The following is a 17,323-nucleotide window of genomic DNA, read 5'->3' as shown; positions in this document are numbered from 1 at the left end:
ACCACTAAAACCTACTGGGTGCTCAACGTAGACCTCCACGTTCATCAAATCGCCTTGAAGAAATGTCGTTATTGTATCGAGCTAATGGATCCTCAGCCCTAGTCTGACAGCTTCTGCTATAAGATAACGGACAGTGTAATGTCAGATCAAAGGAAAATAAGTTTCTCCGTAGTCAACTCCTTCTATTGCTTCATACCACGACTCTTACGCCTCCATTGCTCCATATCAACGGCTACTGTTGTTGCGTAGCATTGCCTCTCTAAATGAATGCGGTTCGGGAGCTCCCAGTCGTTCGTCGTTGCTGCCTTCGTTCTGGAACACAACGTCCCGACTGTACATTGCTGCTGTACATTGGATAGGTCCAGCTGCTTTCTGCTGAGCCTTTCTTCCGGAGTCACTTAGAGACCTTTCGTTGGTGAACGGCTGACGAGGTAACAAGCTGTCTCAACTGCTTTAGCTCAAAACGATTTATATGATTCGGCATCGAACAGAAGACAACGTGAACGCTTCTCGAGGTGTCGGTATATCCTTTTGGCCAGACCATTTTACTCCAGATTGTGCGGTACACTGGTTTCGTGCTGGATTCCACACTGTCGCAAATATCGCTTCTTGGCTCGATTCATGCAATTGATCCCGTTGTTTTAGACTCCTGGCACTACTTAGTCCATTCAGCCGTTTATCTGTTTGGATCTCAGCATAGGCTTGAAAATCCGTGAAGCACTACAGCACTGTAGATGACGCTATCACTCATCCCTTCTGCTTCCTTCAGGATGGCTTTTTCGCGATACATGTAAAACGATGTGCTAGTATTAAAAACCCACTCTCCCGGGCTGTCACGAGCACGACGATACCGTACAAACCTTCCGAATCTCCCGGAAACGCTTCCGAAACACCCGTTGAATATCCTCTGAAACTTCCTGAAATGTCTCCGGAATTCCCCTAAGACCCCGTCGGACGCCACATACGCACCTGATACCCTTCGAAACCTCCGAAAATCCAACGTATCGCCTCTAAAACTCATCAATTTCCGGACCCCATGTACACATTGCAACTAAGTCCCTTCGAAACCGCAAAAAAGCCTGCGTGACGCTTCTGAAACCTGCTTCAAGACTTCCTGAAAATTCTCTGAACCTTCTTGACATACCTCCGCATGTAACGCACTGGAGAACCTCCGAAACTACCGAAGGTACATGTACGCATATAAAACCCGTTAAAAATTCTCTAAAGCTCCTTGGAATGCCTCCGAAATCCCCCTAAAACCCTCTCGGACCTCATGTAGTGCACTAAGACCCTCCGTAACCCCCCAAAACGCCTACGTAACGCCACTGAAAATTCGAAAATTCTTTGAAACTTCTTGAAGAGCCTCCAAAATCTCCCTAAAATACTCCTGAAATCCCCTGGAACGCTCATAAGACTTCCTGAAGCGCCCCAGAGACCTTCTGGTGCACTCTGGAAGCCATTGAGGAGCTCTGCGATGCCATTGAGACTCCGTTCAACGTGCCTGAGACCTGGTACCCCTAAAATGCCTCAGAAGCACCCTGACACACACTGGAACTTCCCAGGAACCCCATGAGAGGTGCCCCTGAAGCAACCTGGAACCTTCTCAGAGACGCTCTGAAACGCTGCTGCGCCATTGAGATACGCTGGAACCCCCTAAGAAGACCCTGAAACACTCTTAAACATCAGGAACCTTATTGAAACCCCTTGGGATTCCCTGAAACGCGTCTGCAACCTCCCTTTGACCTGCCTCAAAACGCCTTATAAACACCTCTTTGCCACAGTTGCCATTGTTGGCCACTGCCAACGTTTCACGAAACTATTCACTGGCCGGCACACTGCCAGCGGAATCGATGGGATGATTGGCACACTGCCAACTGCGGAACTCGAGGATCGGCACACTGCCGACGACGGTTTTCGGGAAGTTGTGGATAACGGCGGAAAACGAACCTGGATAATTGGCCCACTTCCAACTGCGAACGACCAACACTTGTTGTTTGGAGTTTCTTCCTACAGTAAAACACTAGAGCTCTAGAGCTACTTGATGTTTATTCGATGATTTTTTTTGGAAAACTGACAATGATTATTGGTTGGTATGCTCATTTATAGGTTTCAATACAAATTATAAAATACGCAAAAGAAATTGCAAAGTGTACATGGTCTACTTAAGCCTAATGATGATTGGTTGAATACATTTTGTTTTTGGTATTAGTAAAAATAGGTTTATGTTAGTATTAGTGGGATGGAGGCCGTTACCGCGGCTGACTCGGTTTAGTACTATGCGGAAAGGAGAGGGGAAAGGAAATGGAAACAATGTTGTTGCTGCTGTCAAATGTCACGTTTGACATACGACGATGCCTCATCGGCCCGAATAATCCTTGGCATGGGTGGCAGGGTTCCCAAATATTATTCGCTATTGCGAACAGCCATGATTATCAGAATTATTAAAATTTTCTTATGCACTATATTCATTCCGAATGGCTCTCCCTCTTATTATGCAGGACATAAAAAAGTTGCATTATCTATAAGTGCATAAAAATAACCTGCATAAAAAGAGGTTTTGATGTACCATGAACGCCGAGAGCCCGTAATTGCATTGTCCTCGTGGCTCCATTTGACCTTATCGCTGACACTCGGAGGCGTAGGTAATGATCCAGCTGGTTATACCGGAAACACTTCGCGTGGCTCTTTTTCTATTTTGCTGACTTTGGCCTCACTGCGGGATGGCCATAGAACGCCCGTTTGGGCTCGCTTTCAGCAGAGTCGCCAGGCCATTTTACGTCCTGCAGAATCTTTGCGCGTATATTATCTGCTTGCATCTGGATTTCGGACGCTTCCAGGCCTATGATCATGGGCTTGTATATATCCGTAGGTAATCCCATCAACAGAGTGCTGGACTTGCACCGATTGCTCACCTCGAAGCCAATCAGCACCAGTTTGTGTCTGATGGACATAAGGTGTTTGACGTGGATCATCCACCGTAGCAGCATCTACTAACTATAATCCGGTCAGTTGCCATAGTAGTTCAACAAAGTCCCGGATATATTCGCTGTCCTGGAATGCAGCGTTCAAACTGTCTCATGCTTCTTTGTCCGTGGGAGCAAGCACAGCGTTCTGAACAAGGCTATAGCTCGTCGGATCGATGCTCAAGTAAATGATTGTGAGCGCACGCTCTGAAAGCTCTTCCGTAGGGTTTTCCGTCCTGATGGCCGCCGACGTACCTTCTGGGATAATCAGCCAACATACGATCGTTAATAGTATATACTATAAATACTATATATTGTTTTTTTTATCTGTATTAACGAGATTTTTAGCCCTGGGCCAGTTCATCTCGGGACCCACGCTTTACTTCCCTTCCGAAGGAAGAACTCACATTTTGTGAGTTTGTCGGGAGTGGGATTCGATCCCAGGTCCTCGGCGTGATAGTCACGTGTTCCAACCATCCAACCAGGTCCGCTCCACTCTATATACTGTTGAATAGCATGCTGAAGTGGAGGTGATATACGTACACTAGGCATGTCTACCTTTTCAAAAATGTTCTTTGATTCTCAAGTCCGCCCCCATCCCAAAAGAAGTAACTGGTCAAATTTTCAGCCAAATCCATTGAAATTAAGAGGTGCATCAAATCAATTTTGTGTTTTTCGACTATTTTTGAACTTCAAAAAATCATAACTACACTAAAACTTGTCAAAACTTAATTCTTTCGGCAGAAATTGAAAGCTATACTTGTTTGCTACAACTTCTCCGAACAAAGTGTGCCAATAAAATTGAAGGCCCGGATTAAGGATTGTGGAGGCCCGGGGCCCGAGCGGATGTGGAGGCCCATCGGAGAGATGAGCAAACAAATTTTTCATTGTTTTCGAACAAGACTTGAGCAATATGAAAAATAAAGTTTATGTTAGCAACCAAAAAAAGGTTTTGTGAGGGCCCCTAAAGTGTGGGGCCTGGGACCCTGCCCCCCCCCCCCCCCTTCGCCCCCCCCTCTTAGATCCGGCCCTGGAAGGAAACATGTGTAATTGTCACTTTTGTAATCAGAAAAACCTTAAAACGATGATTTTTTGATAAATTTTGTTCTGGAACACCCTAATATACGTAATAAGTTGGATTTTTCAAAACGGCATCATATTCTCCAATGTTTTTTGGTTATTTGCTTCTTTGACACCAATGCTGTAGGAGTGGAGCAAAAATTACTAAAATTCGTGAAAGCCTAAAAACTAGCTTTTCGGGTGCAACGACGCTTTGGTATCTCAGATTTCTTGGGTAATTCATCCCAGGATTCTAAAGGAATCCTCCTCATGGTCTAGAGAGTCCCTTTCAGGGTTCTAGCGCATCCTTCTCTGGATTCTTGGTCAGTCCATCTCTGGATTCCGAACATTTTTTTTTATTGAGAATCCCTCTCAGGGTTCTGGGGCAATCTCTTTCAGGATTCTAAAGGGATGTCTTTCAATACTGCAGAAGAATTTCTCTCAGGACTCTAGGAGAATCTGGAAGAATCCGCCAGTGAGCTCTGGGGATATTCGTCTAAGAATTCCAAGGAAAAACTTCTCTCAGCTTTCTGAGGCAATCCGTCATAGGATTCAGGGTGAATCCATCTCGGGAATCTGAGCAAATTCGTCACGATTCTGGAAGAATTCCTATAAATGATTCTTTGAGAGAACATCTCAGAAAACTGGAGTAATCTCTCTCAGCATTCTAGGGAAATCCTTAATAGAATTCTGGGAGAATTATAGAGTCTTTCTCTTTTATAGAATAAGGTCTCTCAGGATACTGGTGTGATAATTTTCAGCATTTTGAAGGAATTTATCACAAAATTTTAGAGGAATCCTCACAGTCTGGAGGATGTTTTCTTAGCAATATTATATGGGAATACCTATCTGAATATTCTGGGGATACTCTGGATTCTAAGGAAATTCATTTCAGGATTTTGGGGTATTTTCTACCTGGATCCATACCAAGGATGAAATCCTTTTCTGGAGAAATTTCTGGATAATCTGGGTTGATTCCTCTATGGATTCTGGAAAACCCTCACTTGGGTTCCCACTCAGAATTCTGAGTAAATTTTTATCAGCATTCTCAGGAACTCCTCTCAGACTACTTGAAGAATCATACTCAGCATTAACAGAATTGTGGCAAAATTCTTCTCAGAACTCTGGTGAAAAAAAAAATATGGATTCTGGGGGAATGCCACACAGGATTTTAGTGGTATCCTTATCAGGATTCTGCGTTAGATCCTTTTATGATTCTGGGGGAATATCACTAAGTATTCTGCTGGTACTCTTCCCAAGATTCTCTGTGAATTCGGCTATCTAGGATAATCCCCGTCTGGATTCTAGGGAAATTCCACTCCACATTCTGAGGAATTTGTCTCATGACTCTGGAGAAATTCTTGGGATTCTGGGGCTATTATTTCAACATTCACGGGCACTTTCTCTAAGAAATATAAATTATTCAAGAATCCCTGACGAGATTCTGGGCAGAATTTCTAGAGAAATTTGGAAATTGAAAGGATCCTTAGCAAAGACTTTGTGATTCCTCTCAGGGTTCGGAAGAAATCCTCAGCATTTTACGAGAATCCCGTTAAAATTCTGTTTTCTGTATTCTTGAGCAGTTGCTCCCAGAAATCTCTTCCAGGATTCTTAGAGAGTTCCTCTTAGTAATCAGGGAAATATGGGAAGATTCTCTTGAGGTTCTGGTGTAATAATTTAAAGTATTCTAGAGGAATCACTCTCAGAGTTCTGGGACTATCCCTTTCAGGAGTTTAGGAGAGTCATTTCAAAGATTGTGGGGGAATGTCTTTCAGGAATCTGCGGTAATGTTTCGTTTTTGCCTTTCTCGTACACTAAGTGTACTGGAAAGGCTATATGTTCACTCCAAAAATGACTTTTTGATAGAAGGCCCGGAGGGTCGAGTCACATATACCAATCAACTCAGCTCGACGAATTGAGGTGATGTCTGTGTGTGTGTTGTGTATGTATGTATGTGTGTGTGTATGTGTGTGTACAAAAAAACTCACATCACTTTTTGGCAGTAAACCTCAACCGATTTTAATGATCAACGGTTCATTCGACGCGGAATCTGGTCCCATTGTTTCCTATTGAAAATGGTTCGAATCGGTCCAGCCGTTCCGGAGTTATGGCCATTTAGGTGTTCCGGATCGATACCCCAGGAAGGGGCCAGATATGAAAACGCTACAAACCCATTCATGCGACACATCAAACCACGGCACTTTCGAAAACATGATGAACGGTAAACAGGAAAATAGTCTCGGGCCATACCTGAACCGGTAGTGTTCCGGAACCGGTTCCGGGTGACCCGCCGGAAGTGGCCAAATATGAAAGTGAACCAAACCCTTCATGCGACACATCAAACAGCGAATTTTTCGATAACCTGATAAACAGTAGGCAGGAAAACATTTTCAGACCATATCTGAACCGGTAGTTTTCCGGAACCGGTTCTGGGTGTTCCGCCGGAAGTGGCTAAATATGAAAGTGAACCAAACTCATGCATGCGATACATCAAACAGCGGCTTTTTCGATAGCCTGATGAACAGTAGGCAGAAAAATATTCTCGGTCCATATCTGAACCGGTAGTGTTCCGAAACCGGTTCCGGGTGATCCGCTGGATGTGGCCAAATATGAATGTGAACCAAAGCCATACATGCGACACATCAAACAGCGGATTTTTCGATAACCTGATAAACAGTAGGCAGGAAAACATTCTCAGACCATATATGAACCGGTAGTATTCCGGAACCGGTTCTGGGTGTTCCGCAGGAAGTGGCTAAATATGAAAGTGAACCAAACTCATGCATGCGATACAACAAACAGCGGCTTTTTCGATAGCCTGATGAACAGTGGGCAGGGAAATATTCTCAGACCATATCGGAACCGGTAGTGTTACTGAACCGGTTCCAGATGTCACGCCGGAAGTAGCCAAGTATAAAAGTTAACCAACCCCTTACATGCGACGCATCAAATCGCAAGCTCTTCAGGCAACCTGATAAACGGTTAATAAAATAGAATAGTTTCAGATCATATTTGGATCAACCGATAGAGTTCCGGAACCGGTTTCGGGTGTCCCGCTGGAAGTGTTCAAATGTAGTAGATATCAGAACCCATGCCTGCGGCACATTAAACAGCGGCTTTTTAAATAACGTGATGAACGATTAGTCAGAAAATAGGCTCAGATCACAACGAAGATCTTTATAAAGGCTACCGATAGTGTTCCAGGCCGATCTAGGGTGTCCAGCCAGAAGTGGCCAAATGCAAAAAAGAACCAAACCTATGCATGCGACACATCGAACCGCGGTCTTTTTTTTTTGACCATGAGGAACGATTAGCAAGAAAATAGGCTCAGACCACAATAGAGGCTACCGATAGTGATGCAAAACCAGCATTGAGTGCTTCCTAGGGTGCTTCGCAGGAACTTCAAAAATGAACAAAGTCAATGCAAGCGATATGTGTAAGAAAACAAAATCTTGACTGAACTAAGGCCACATACATACTGACGTCTTACTCTACTCACTCTCTATCGTCCTTGTTTTCAACGGTTGAAACAAATATCAATCGTTGTTGCTCGTTTGACGTCTACTCACTACCAACATCAAGCCGCAGTGAAACGCAACCTGATTAGCATTTGGCGATTATTTTTTCGTAACGATAAATATAATAGCAATATGTTACAAATGATATGTATGTTTGTCTGTACTAAAGCAATCTCATCAAATCACTGAGGTGTAAAAATATACAGTAGGATAGGTCAACGTTATATGAGAAAATTATCGCATTAACCCCGGAGAAAGTTTTTTCAATCCTCTTTTCCGTCTAAAACTACTGGGAATTTTTTTATGGGATTTAGTATGGGCAATTTCGCTTGCTTGCATTTTTTGTCAAATTTTACATGAATTTTGTTACCTATGATAATAAAATATAGCCTAAAGTGTGAAGAAAAAACTATGTCGAAGACCATAAAGCAGGGCTGTCCAACATACGGCCCGCGGAATCGATGAATGAAACTTGGCCCAAGGATTGAAATATTTGAAGATATTTCATATTTAAATAAAATTTAATATTAAAAATAAACTCGAAATAGGTAGAGTGTTTTGTTAAAACTTTTCAAAGATTAAAAAATTTAAATACATAAATTTAAAAATTTTAAACTTGAAAGGTACAGCCAAATTTGAAGCAGAATTTCAGCAAAATTTACTGAATTTCAGAAAAACGTTGCTGCTGAACAGCAGAGTTTACTGCACGAATCAGGAAAGTTTGCTGAATTTCAGCAAATTGTTTGCTGCAACCTGCAGTTCGGCAAAATTCAGAAAAAAGTATTCAGCGTGATTTTTGCAAAAAATCAAGAATTATTGCTCACATTTTTATGACCCAAATGATGTCAGTGTTGTGATTTGCCGTGAGAACGGGTAATCGGATGTACACAATTTCACCGTTGCATTCGTGCTTTCGAAATTTGATGTCGAAATTTAATGTCAGGCCCGTCGACTGGTATGGAGTATCACTTGTGGCCTGCGGCCACGAAAGGTTGGGCAGGCCTGGTAAAGTCATCTGTGATTGTGAAAGACGTTATATCCTAGCGTGTAATTATCGTCTTGATGTTGATCGGTCTTCAGTGATAGTGAAGGTGCTCAAGCAGTCAACTGAAAATTCTGATATTTTTCAGCCCAGTCTATACGTTTAACGTAACGTCGGAATATGTTCAAATAATAAATTTCCCAATTTTATTTAAATTATTGCTTTTCTAAATAAGGTATTCTCAGGATTCAGTAACAGTTCGCATTACGTCGACGGAAAGATCATGCTTCGGAATGATGGCCCTAGCACAGAAACTAGCTAAACAAACAATAGTAGAAGATTCCAAAAACCGGGACCGAATTCTAAAGCCTGTATCCGCAATAATCGGGACACAGAAATGTGGCTGTAACTCTGCAATAGATACATTGAAATTGCTCAAATTTTGCCTGATAATATCTTAAGATGTGTTCATTTCACCTGCAAAATTTCATGTGAATCGGTGAAGTACCTTTTGTTGTAGCAATGAAACAGTAGAACGCGAGCAATTGAATTTTGTACAGACCCTGGTTTAGCTTATCAGTGCTGTAACTTTTGAATTTGATCAAGGGAATGACTGAAATTTTGAACACAAACCTCTAAATATACTTTACTTGCATAGGCAAAATTTCAAAAAATCGATGCACTATCAACAATTTTGTAGTCAAAGCATATATTGGGACTGACCGGGATTTTAGCCTCTCAGACAACAATTAGTGAGTAGCCCTTATTGTATCGATTGTATTGTTAAAAGTGCTACACCAATAATCATCAAATTTTGCAGGCATAATATACACAAAATCAACTACTTTCTGTGAAAATTTCATGGAAATTGGCTGAGACATTCAAAAGTTATGAATGGACAAACATCGCACATGAAAAACATGAAACATTTTCACTAACACTATCCCCTATCAACACCATTTACTTTCAATCCAAATGATAAAAGTTGATGAAATTTTGCAAGAAAGTGTCTCTATAAGTATTATAACTGCACACGAAATTTCATAATTATCCTCACAGAACTTTGAACTTTAGCTGAAAAGAACCATCTAGTATGCGAATGAAAATGGGTGGTGATTGTACAAAATCTTATAAACCACGTCTGTTTGTTTCTCATCCACAGCTAAAAGTAAAGTATCGATTTTTATGAAATTTTGCACAAATAATAAACATACATCAAAGAGTTCTCAGTTAATTTTTGGCCAATTTTTATTGACTTAGTACAGAGTTACTGCCGTACTTCTATGTCCCAATTATTTCGGATACAGGCTTACAACCGCCCGATAGGTAGGAGATTGTCCACATCACGAGGGTTTCAAACCGAACGGACTCAATAAATACCAAAACTTCCGTATGACATTTTTAAGTTAGGCAAGGCCATCTTAACTAGGAAACCTTGACCGATTGAACCCTTGAAAAGGCCCCATACAGATCGAAACGTCGGAAAAAATCATAAACTAGTGTGTTCGATTCCCCCAAAAGGCTGAAGCCAACATTCTGAAGCAAAATCATTCCAGTCGTATCCCAACCAAGGAAAGATCATGAGTACATGTTCGACGAGAAAGGCACTATCACCACTAGGTGGATTAATCTGGTTTTTTTTTGTGGGAATACCTCTTAGAATTCCAGAGATTCCTTCTCAAGATGCTGAGGAAGTTCATGCTAGGTGATTTCGTAATCCCTTCCAGGATGAATTCTTATCAGATTGTTTGGAAAAATCCTTCCTTATTTTCTAGACATATTTCTCTTAAGAATCTGGAAGAACCTTTCATATGATCCCTCTCAGGATTGTGGGGAATACCTTTCGGGATTCTGGCAGAATTATTCTAAGCATTCTAAAGAATTCTACCCAGGATTTTAGGGGGATTCTGGGAGACTACTTAAAAAGATTCTGGAGAAATTCTTCTCAGGATTCTGGGGAAATCCTGTGGTGCCTTTGGCAATCCATCCGAAACCAACGCCTACCCCCTCCCCCCCTCTCCGGTATTTTGAGGGAACCTATCTCAGGATTCTGGAGGAATCCTTCTTAGAGTTATAAGCTACCCTTTTCAGAATTCTTGATCATTTCTTTTAAGTTTCTTGGGGAATTCATCTTAAAATTCCAAAAATCTTTTTTGTGAGAATCTCTCTCCGTATTCTAGATGAATTTAACTCAAGAATGTGGAAAACCCGCTCTTGGAATACCTCTCAGGATTCAGGTAGAATTGATCTTAGGATTCTGGGATAATCCATCTTAGGATTCTGGAATGCTTTGGGAGAATCCCAAGAGAAGCTTCTCTTTGACAATCTATCACATGATTTTGATAGAATTCCTCTCGGGACACTGAGACAATCCGTTTCATAGATATGGAGAAATCTCTCTCAGGATTCTAGGAAAATCCTTAATAGAATTCAGAGAAAATTTCTACCAAGATTCCGGAAGAATCTTGCTTTCTTTTCTAGATAATGTCGCTCAGGATTCTGGTGTAATTATTTTCAGCATTCTGAAGAAATCTCTCTCATAATTCTAGAGGAACTCCTTTCAGAATTCTGGAGGAGTCTCTTTAAAGATTCTGGGGGGGTTGCTCTCAGCAGTCTGCGAGAATTTATCTCAGTACTAGGGTAACCAATATAATTTGGACCCCCATATATTTTGGACCCCCTGAGTCGTATTATCACAAATTTCACAGATTTAATGAAGAGATTGCAAAAATTTCAAGAATCATTCGCTAAATTAGATTCCTCTGCACGGGCAGCAATCATTTCCGCACTGGAAATAGCATTATTTGCCTTGAAATACATTTTTGTCAATCTCGTCATCCGTGTCAGTGTCGTACCATGTTTACAAAAAGAGATTGCGGTGCTGAGGAAACTTGCAGATGTAAACAAAAACGTTTATCATTCTAGCGCAATTAATTCGCAAAGTTCGTCTAATCAGCCTTTGTCAATCAAGTAATTAGGATGTGATCCAGCATATTCAAGTGGCAGATTGGCAGAAAATAGTTTCTAACGGGTTTAAACACCGGGTGTCCAAAATACATACTTAAGAGGGTCCAAAATATATTGGGGTGTCCAAAACAGTGAAAACTGGTGCTTCAAAAATAAGTTATTTTCGTCAAATTTTCTGCCAGAAATGACCTTGTGGGTATTTTTAACGGACAGTGGAGGCTTTAACGATCATACGAGCATCATCATAATGTGTAACACCCTCTGAATATCTATGCTTTTGACTTAAATTCAAACTAATGTCCTCTAGGGGTCCAAAATTCGACCGTTACCCTATATGGAAATACTTCTCAGAGTTCTGGGGAATATCAGGATCTCAGGATGACGACTCAAAAATATCAAATTTCATTTTTTCTCCAGAATGCACTGTCTCACCGTTATATCTATTTTCGAATCACGCGAAATGTTCGATGTGCAATATCAAATTTTGATTTTAAATTTATTTAGATAAATAACACATACCATGAACTTGAACTGCATGTAGCAAACGAATCATTTTAGAGTTTGGTAATATTTTACAATATCGAATCGATGTGAAAACATCGATTCAAAGCATTCGATTAAATCGGTGAATCGATTCTGCTGATCCGATTCGAATCAATGCACAAAAATCGATATCTCAGCCAGATTTGCCCAATGCTAGAACCAACATATTTTGGACACAGCAACGCGCCAATATTTTTTGGACACTTACGGCAAAAACAAATGGAAGTGTCCAAAATATATTTGCTTAACGCTGTGTCCAAAATACGTTGATTCCTCTATATCTTAGGATTCTGATCACCTAGTAAGCTGGTGTCTTCGGCAAAGTTGTTGGATAGGTGTAGAACTTACAGATGATGGACTGTTTGATTTGAAACTGCACGCATATTTCATATATCTCAGGATTTTGCTCACTTGGAAAGATGGATACTTTGGAAAAGCTGTAGGGTAGTTTCAGGTGCGATGGACCGTTTGCTTCACAACTTCACACATAGATGGCGCTTGAGAACATGTAAATTTTATATGTTATATACTTCAAGGGGCCAGCTTTTACTTGATATAAAAATCAAAGCATGCCAAGAATTCAACTTGCAGAAATAATATATCTGGTTTTGATAGTATTGCAAAAATGGAGTCAATATGTTATACAAAACCTGTTTTCCATTACTTGCCTGGGTTCCAAATGGACCCCAGGTTGCCATTATTAGGCTGTTGTCATGGAACATTCTTCTTGAAGCCAGACAGGCACATCTACAAAAATCCCTTTGTTTTTCCAATAAACATTGTCAACTTCCGGCTTGTCGTGCCTGTAATTAAGGTTTTCTGATGATTTTGTGCCATGTGCTCCCAAGGAGGTTGAGAAACAGGTGGAGCCGCATGGTTTCTAATGCCTATGCTGCCCATATTAAGTGGTATCTTACCCCCATGGCAGATGGCCTTTTTGCAGCACATTCGTTTCACGAACCAAGTTTTGAAATCACTAAAAATCGATGAAAATGCATTAGAATCGTGAATGTTTCTGCCGAACTAAACAATGATGCTATTAACATTTTTGAAGCCTTTTTAAGAAAACGACGAAAGTTTGAAAAAGGGCATTTCAACTTACCCTGCATGTAGAGAAGAAAGTGAAAGTAGATAGAAAGATAGCAAGTGGGAGGCAAGAGGCAAACCTGCAATCTGCACATGAATCAAAACCGGTAGCCATCAAGCCACCACGATCGTCGGAGAATTCGAAGTGTGTTCAACTATTCACTCATAAGTACGGCTCCATAAAAGTATGAACCAATCAAAAGAGGTATGACCCAAGGCTAAGACATCTTCGACATATGGTTTAAAAATTAAAAACAACCAGACTACCTACTTAGTTAATGGGGATGCTCAGCATTCACCACACACCCAAGCCTGTCGGCAGTATACTTTGCTCAGGCATTACGGTGTGGTTGCGTCTAGGGATGAATACACGATGATGATAGGCACCTTACGCTTTCATTTTGCCGGTTTGTTATGAAAGAGGTTTATTGAATCTTCGTGCGTTGTTTATGCGAACTGGAAAGTAGCGACGGACAGCCTTACACCACCACTGGAACCTCACTCCACATGCGAACACTGAGAAGGAAAATTCCAGTTAACCTTTGTCGGTCGTGACTACCAAAGATGAATACGGGGAGCAACATAATCTCACCTAGGGCCATATATTATGACAGTCAGTTTCGAAGGAGCAACAACCGGGAACGCTGTTTGTTCTTCGTCGTCGTTGTAGTCGTTTTACGTTTCTAACAAGTATTAACCTGGTTGAAACAGGGTATCCTTTTTGTGTACAACCAACTTCATTGATTTAATTGAACATTTGCCTATCCTTGGGGGATTTTCCGAGCTTGGATGCGCGGTGGAACATGTTTTTTTTATCCGACGAGGGTACGCTTCTGACTCGTTTACCTATCCGTTAGGAAATTAGATATTTTTTTCATATTTTCATATACTTGGCCAGGGGCCATGTAATTTTTTCGACGAAGAAGGGAGCTGGTAGGGAAAAAGAAGGACTTCCTAAAAGGAGGAGAAAATGTAGGTTGCTCATGAAGATTCGGAGAAAATTTTCGCCCAGGTTTTGGATTAAATCAGTTTCGATTAAATACTTCGCCGTTTATGTTTCAAGGGCTTTCAGCAGAGATATTTCCAGCAACTACTCCAGAGATTCATCCAACCTTCATCTAGAAATTCGTAAAGGGATTTCTCTTGGAATGCCTCTGGGCGATTTTCGTCTATACCTTCATGATTTTTTCATGCATTTATCCAGAAATTCCTGTAGGAATTCCTCCGGTAATTCTCTCCATGAGCTCTTTGTAGTGTTTCTTTAACCTTCTTCATGCATTAGCTTGCGCTCACCCCGCTGTCTTAATGCACGTCATAATGACCCCAATGTACGACTAGGGTTAAGAAATCATTCAACAGTTTATCAAACAATTCCTTCAATAATAATAACGCAATATATAAACAGTATGTCTACACAAGTTACAGATGGAAAATCATCTGTAAGTACCAGTGGAAGAAAGCTTTTCATAACAGAAGAAACTCGAACTGGTGAACTACACAATCAATTCAGATTGATAGAAGGTCATCATGCATGAGCCCGTTGGACATTCTCAAGAACCATAACGTATCGTAAGCCTGTTATAACAATAATCTTTCAAAACATTATCATACGTTCTGCAGAGAAAGCTTCCCAGTAATTTCTATTTCTCCCACCCTCAAACTGCAATTGCTTTTCCATCTGATAATTTCCCAAGCCACCCATTACACGTCAAATTCTGCTACTCTGCATACTGAATGCATGATTTTTCCTCTTTCCTGCTATATGACGACAGCCAGGGAGAGATTCAAATTTCATCAACAATGCCAAACTTAATAAAATTTTCTTTACTACTGCACTTTTTCCACTTCCAAACCACACTCTGCGGTCAATATTACATTTCAGAATCACTCAACATCCAGCACCGCACCGTATTGCACGGGTATCACCGGAGAGAACCGGAGAAGCTTTCATTAGCTCCTTTGATAAGCAAGGGCCTTGCTTGCAGTTGCATCCATCTCTGCATATGGTACCGACTGGTGCGGTGGTCCCTCAATAATTCCTCAACGTTCAATAAATAATCAGAAATAACATGATCAAGCATCCAGTCCAGGCAGGAGAGTCAGAAACACAAACCCGGCTTCTGCAAACGTTTCACACAACATTTATTTTTCCTACAAATTACCCTCGACTCTAACGTTGGCTTCTTCCCGTCTCCTACTTCCTTGCAGTTCTCCACCACGACGACGGCCACGACGACACTGGACGGCAAGATGAAGCACGTAAGTAGTTTTAAGAGCTTCCTGTATCGAGGGGGAACTACCACGAGGATGCATCCCCCCATTCCGTCGAGTTTGTGGCCCTACGAGAAAGGGCACGATAGGGTGGGACTGATTCGATGATGACCGTAACCTTCAAACCTTGATTCTCAAAAAGTCTTATAGACCGAATCCTTTTATTTTGGTTTTATGATGGTTCTAAGAAGCACTCCTAGTTTATTTGTTACTTATAAAGTTAAAATTTCAAGCGCCCACGGTGGGCGGCCCACCCTAAGCCATGCACTATCAACACCAGTAATTGATATCTACATGCCCGATGAAGCACCAATCGTTCGACCAACAACCAACACAGAGCAGTGGAATCGATCTCCGGACCAAGAGCATTCGCCAGAGGCGAATCAAGGGCCACAAAGTTCACCCCTTCTCAGCCCAGATAGCTGTTATGACTGACTACGACGACGGCTACGACTACGGCCCCGTTCGCCAGTCCGATGATGCATTCCATATGCAAAAAGGGGACTCCCTCAAGTCAGAAGCATACAAGATAGTAATTTTTCATACTTCCATTTGTGCAAAGACCACCACCCTCTCAATCGTCATCGTTGGAAACACCCGGGTAGGGGTACTGTGGGGTGCGTTATCCTGAGCAGGTAGAAATACCAAAATTTCGACATCAGAGATTTCTTCAACAACTTTTCGAGGCACTTGTTCAGTAACTTAAATCCATCCTCAGGGAACTCCTAGGTAATTCTTCCGGAATTCCCTCCGGAGATTCCTCCGGGAGAATCCCTCCGGAGATTAGCTATGGAATCTCTCTGGAAATTTTTTATGGAATCTCTCTGGAGATTCCTTGTGGAATCTCTCCGGAAATTCCTTCTGGAATCTTTTCGGCGATTTCTGCTAGAATTTCTCTGGAGAATCCTACTGCATTCTCTCCGGAGATTCCTTAATGAATCTTTCCGGAGATTCCTTCTAGAATCTCTCCGGAGATTCATTCTGAAATCTGTTCAGGGATTCCTTCTATAAGCTCTCCGGAGATTCCTTCTGAAATTTCTCTGAAAATTCCTTCTGATATTTCTTTGAAGGTTCCTTCTGGAATCTCTCTGAAGATTCCATCTGAAATCTCTCCGGAGATCCCTTCTGGAACCTTTCCAGAGATTCCTTTTGGAATCTTTTCGGAGATTTCTCCAGGAATCTCTCCGAAGATTCCTCCGGGAATCCCTCCGGAGATTCCTCCGGGAATCCCTCCGGAGATTCATCCGGGAATCCCTCCTTAGATTCCTCCGGGAATCCTCCCGGAGATTCCTCCGGAATTCCCTGCGGAGATTCCTCCGGAATTCCCTGCGGAGATTCCTCCGGAATTCCCTGCGGAGATTCCTCCGGAATTCCCTGCGGAGATTCCTGCGGAATTCCCTGCGGAGATTCCTCCGGAATTCCCTGCGGAGATTCCTCCGGAATTCCCTGCGGAGATTCCTCCGGAATTCCCTGCGGAGATTCCTCCGGAATTCCCTGCGGAGATTCCTCCGGAATTCCCTGCGGAGATTCCTCCGGAATTCCCTGCGGAGATTCCTCCGGAATTCCCTGCGGAGATTCCTCCGGAATTCCCTGCGGAGATTCCTCCGGAATTCCCTGCGGAGATTCCTCCGGAATTCCCTGCGGAGATTCCTCCGGAATTCCCTGCGGAGATTCCTCCGGAATTCCCTGCGGAGATTCCTCCGGAATTCCCTGCGGAGATTCCTCCGGAATTCCCTGCGGAGATTCCTCCGGAATTCCCTGCGGAGATTCCTCCGGAATTCCCTGCGGAGATTCCTCCGGAATTCCCTGCGGAGATTCCTCCGGAATTCCCTGCGGAGATTCCTCCGGAATTCCCTGCGGAGATTCCTCCGGAATTCCCTGCGGAGATTCCTCCGGAATTCCCTGCGGAGATTCCTCCGGAATTCCCTGCGGAG

Source organism: Aedes albopictus, chromosome 1 (genome assembly GCF_035046485.1).
Source record: "Aedes albopictus strain Foshan chromosome 1, AalbF5, whole genome shotgun sequence".
In the NCBI taxonomy this organism is placed as follows: Eukaryota; Metazoa; Arthropoda; class Insecta; order Diptera; family Culicidae; genus Aedes; species Aedes albopictus.
Note: the sequence above shows the minus strand (reverse complement) of the source record.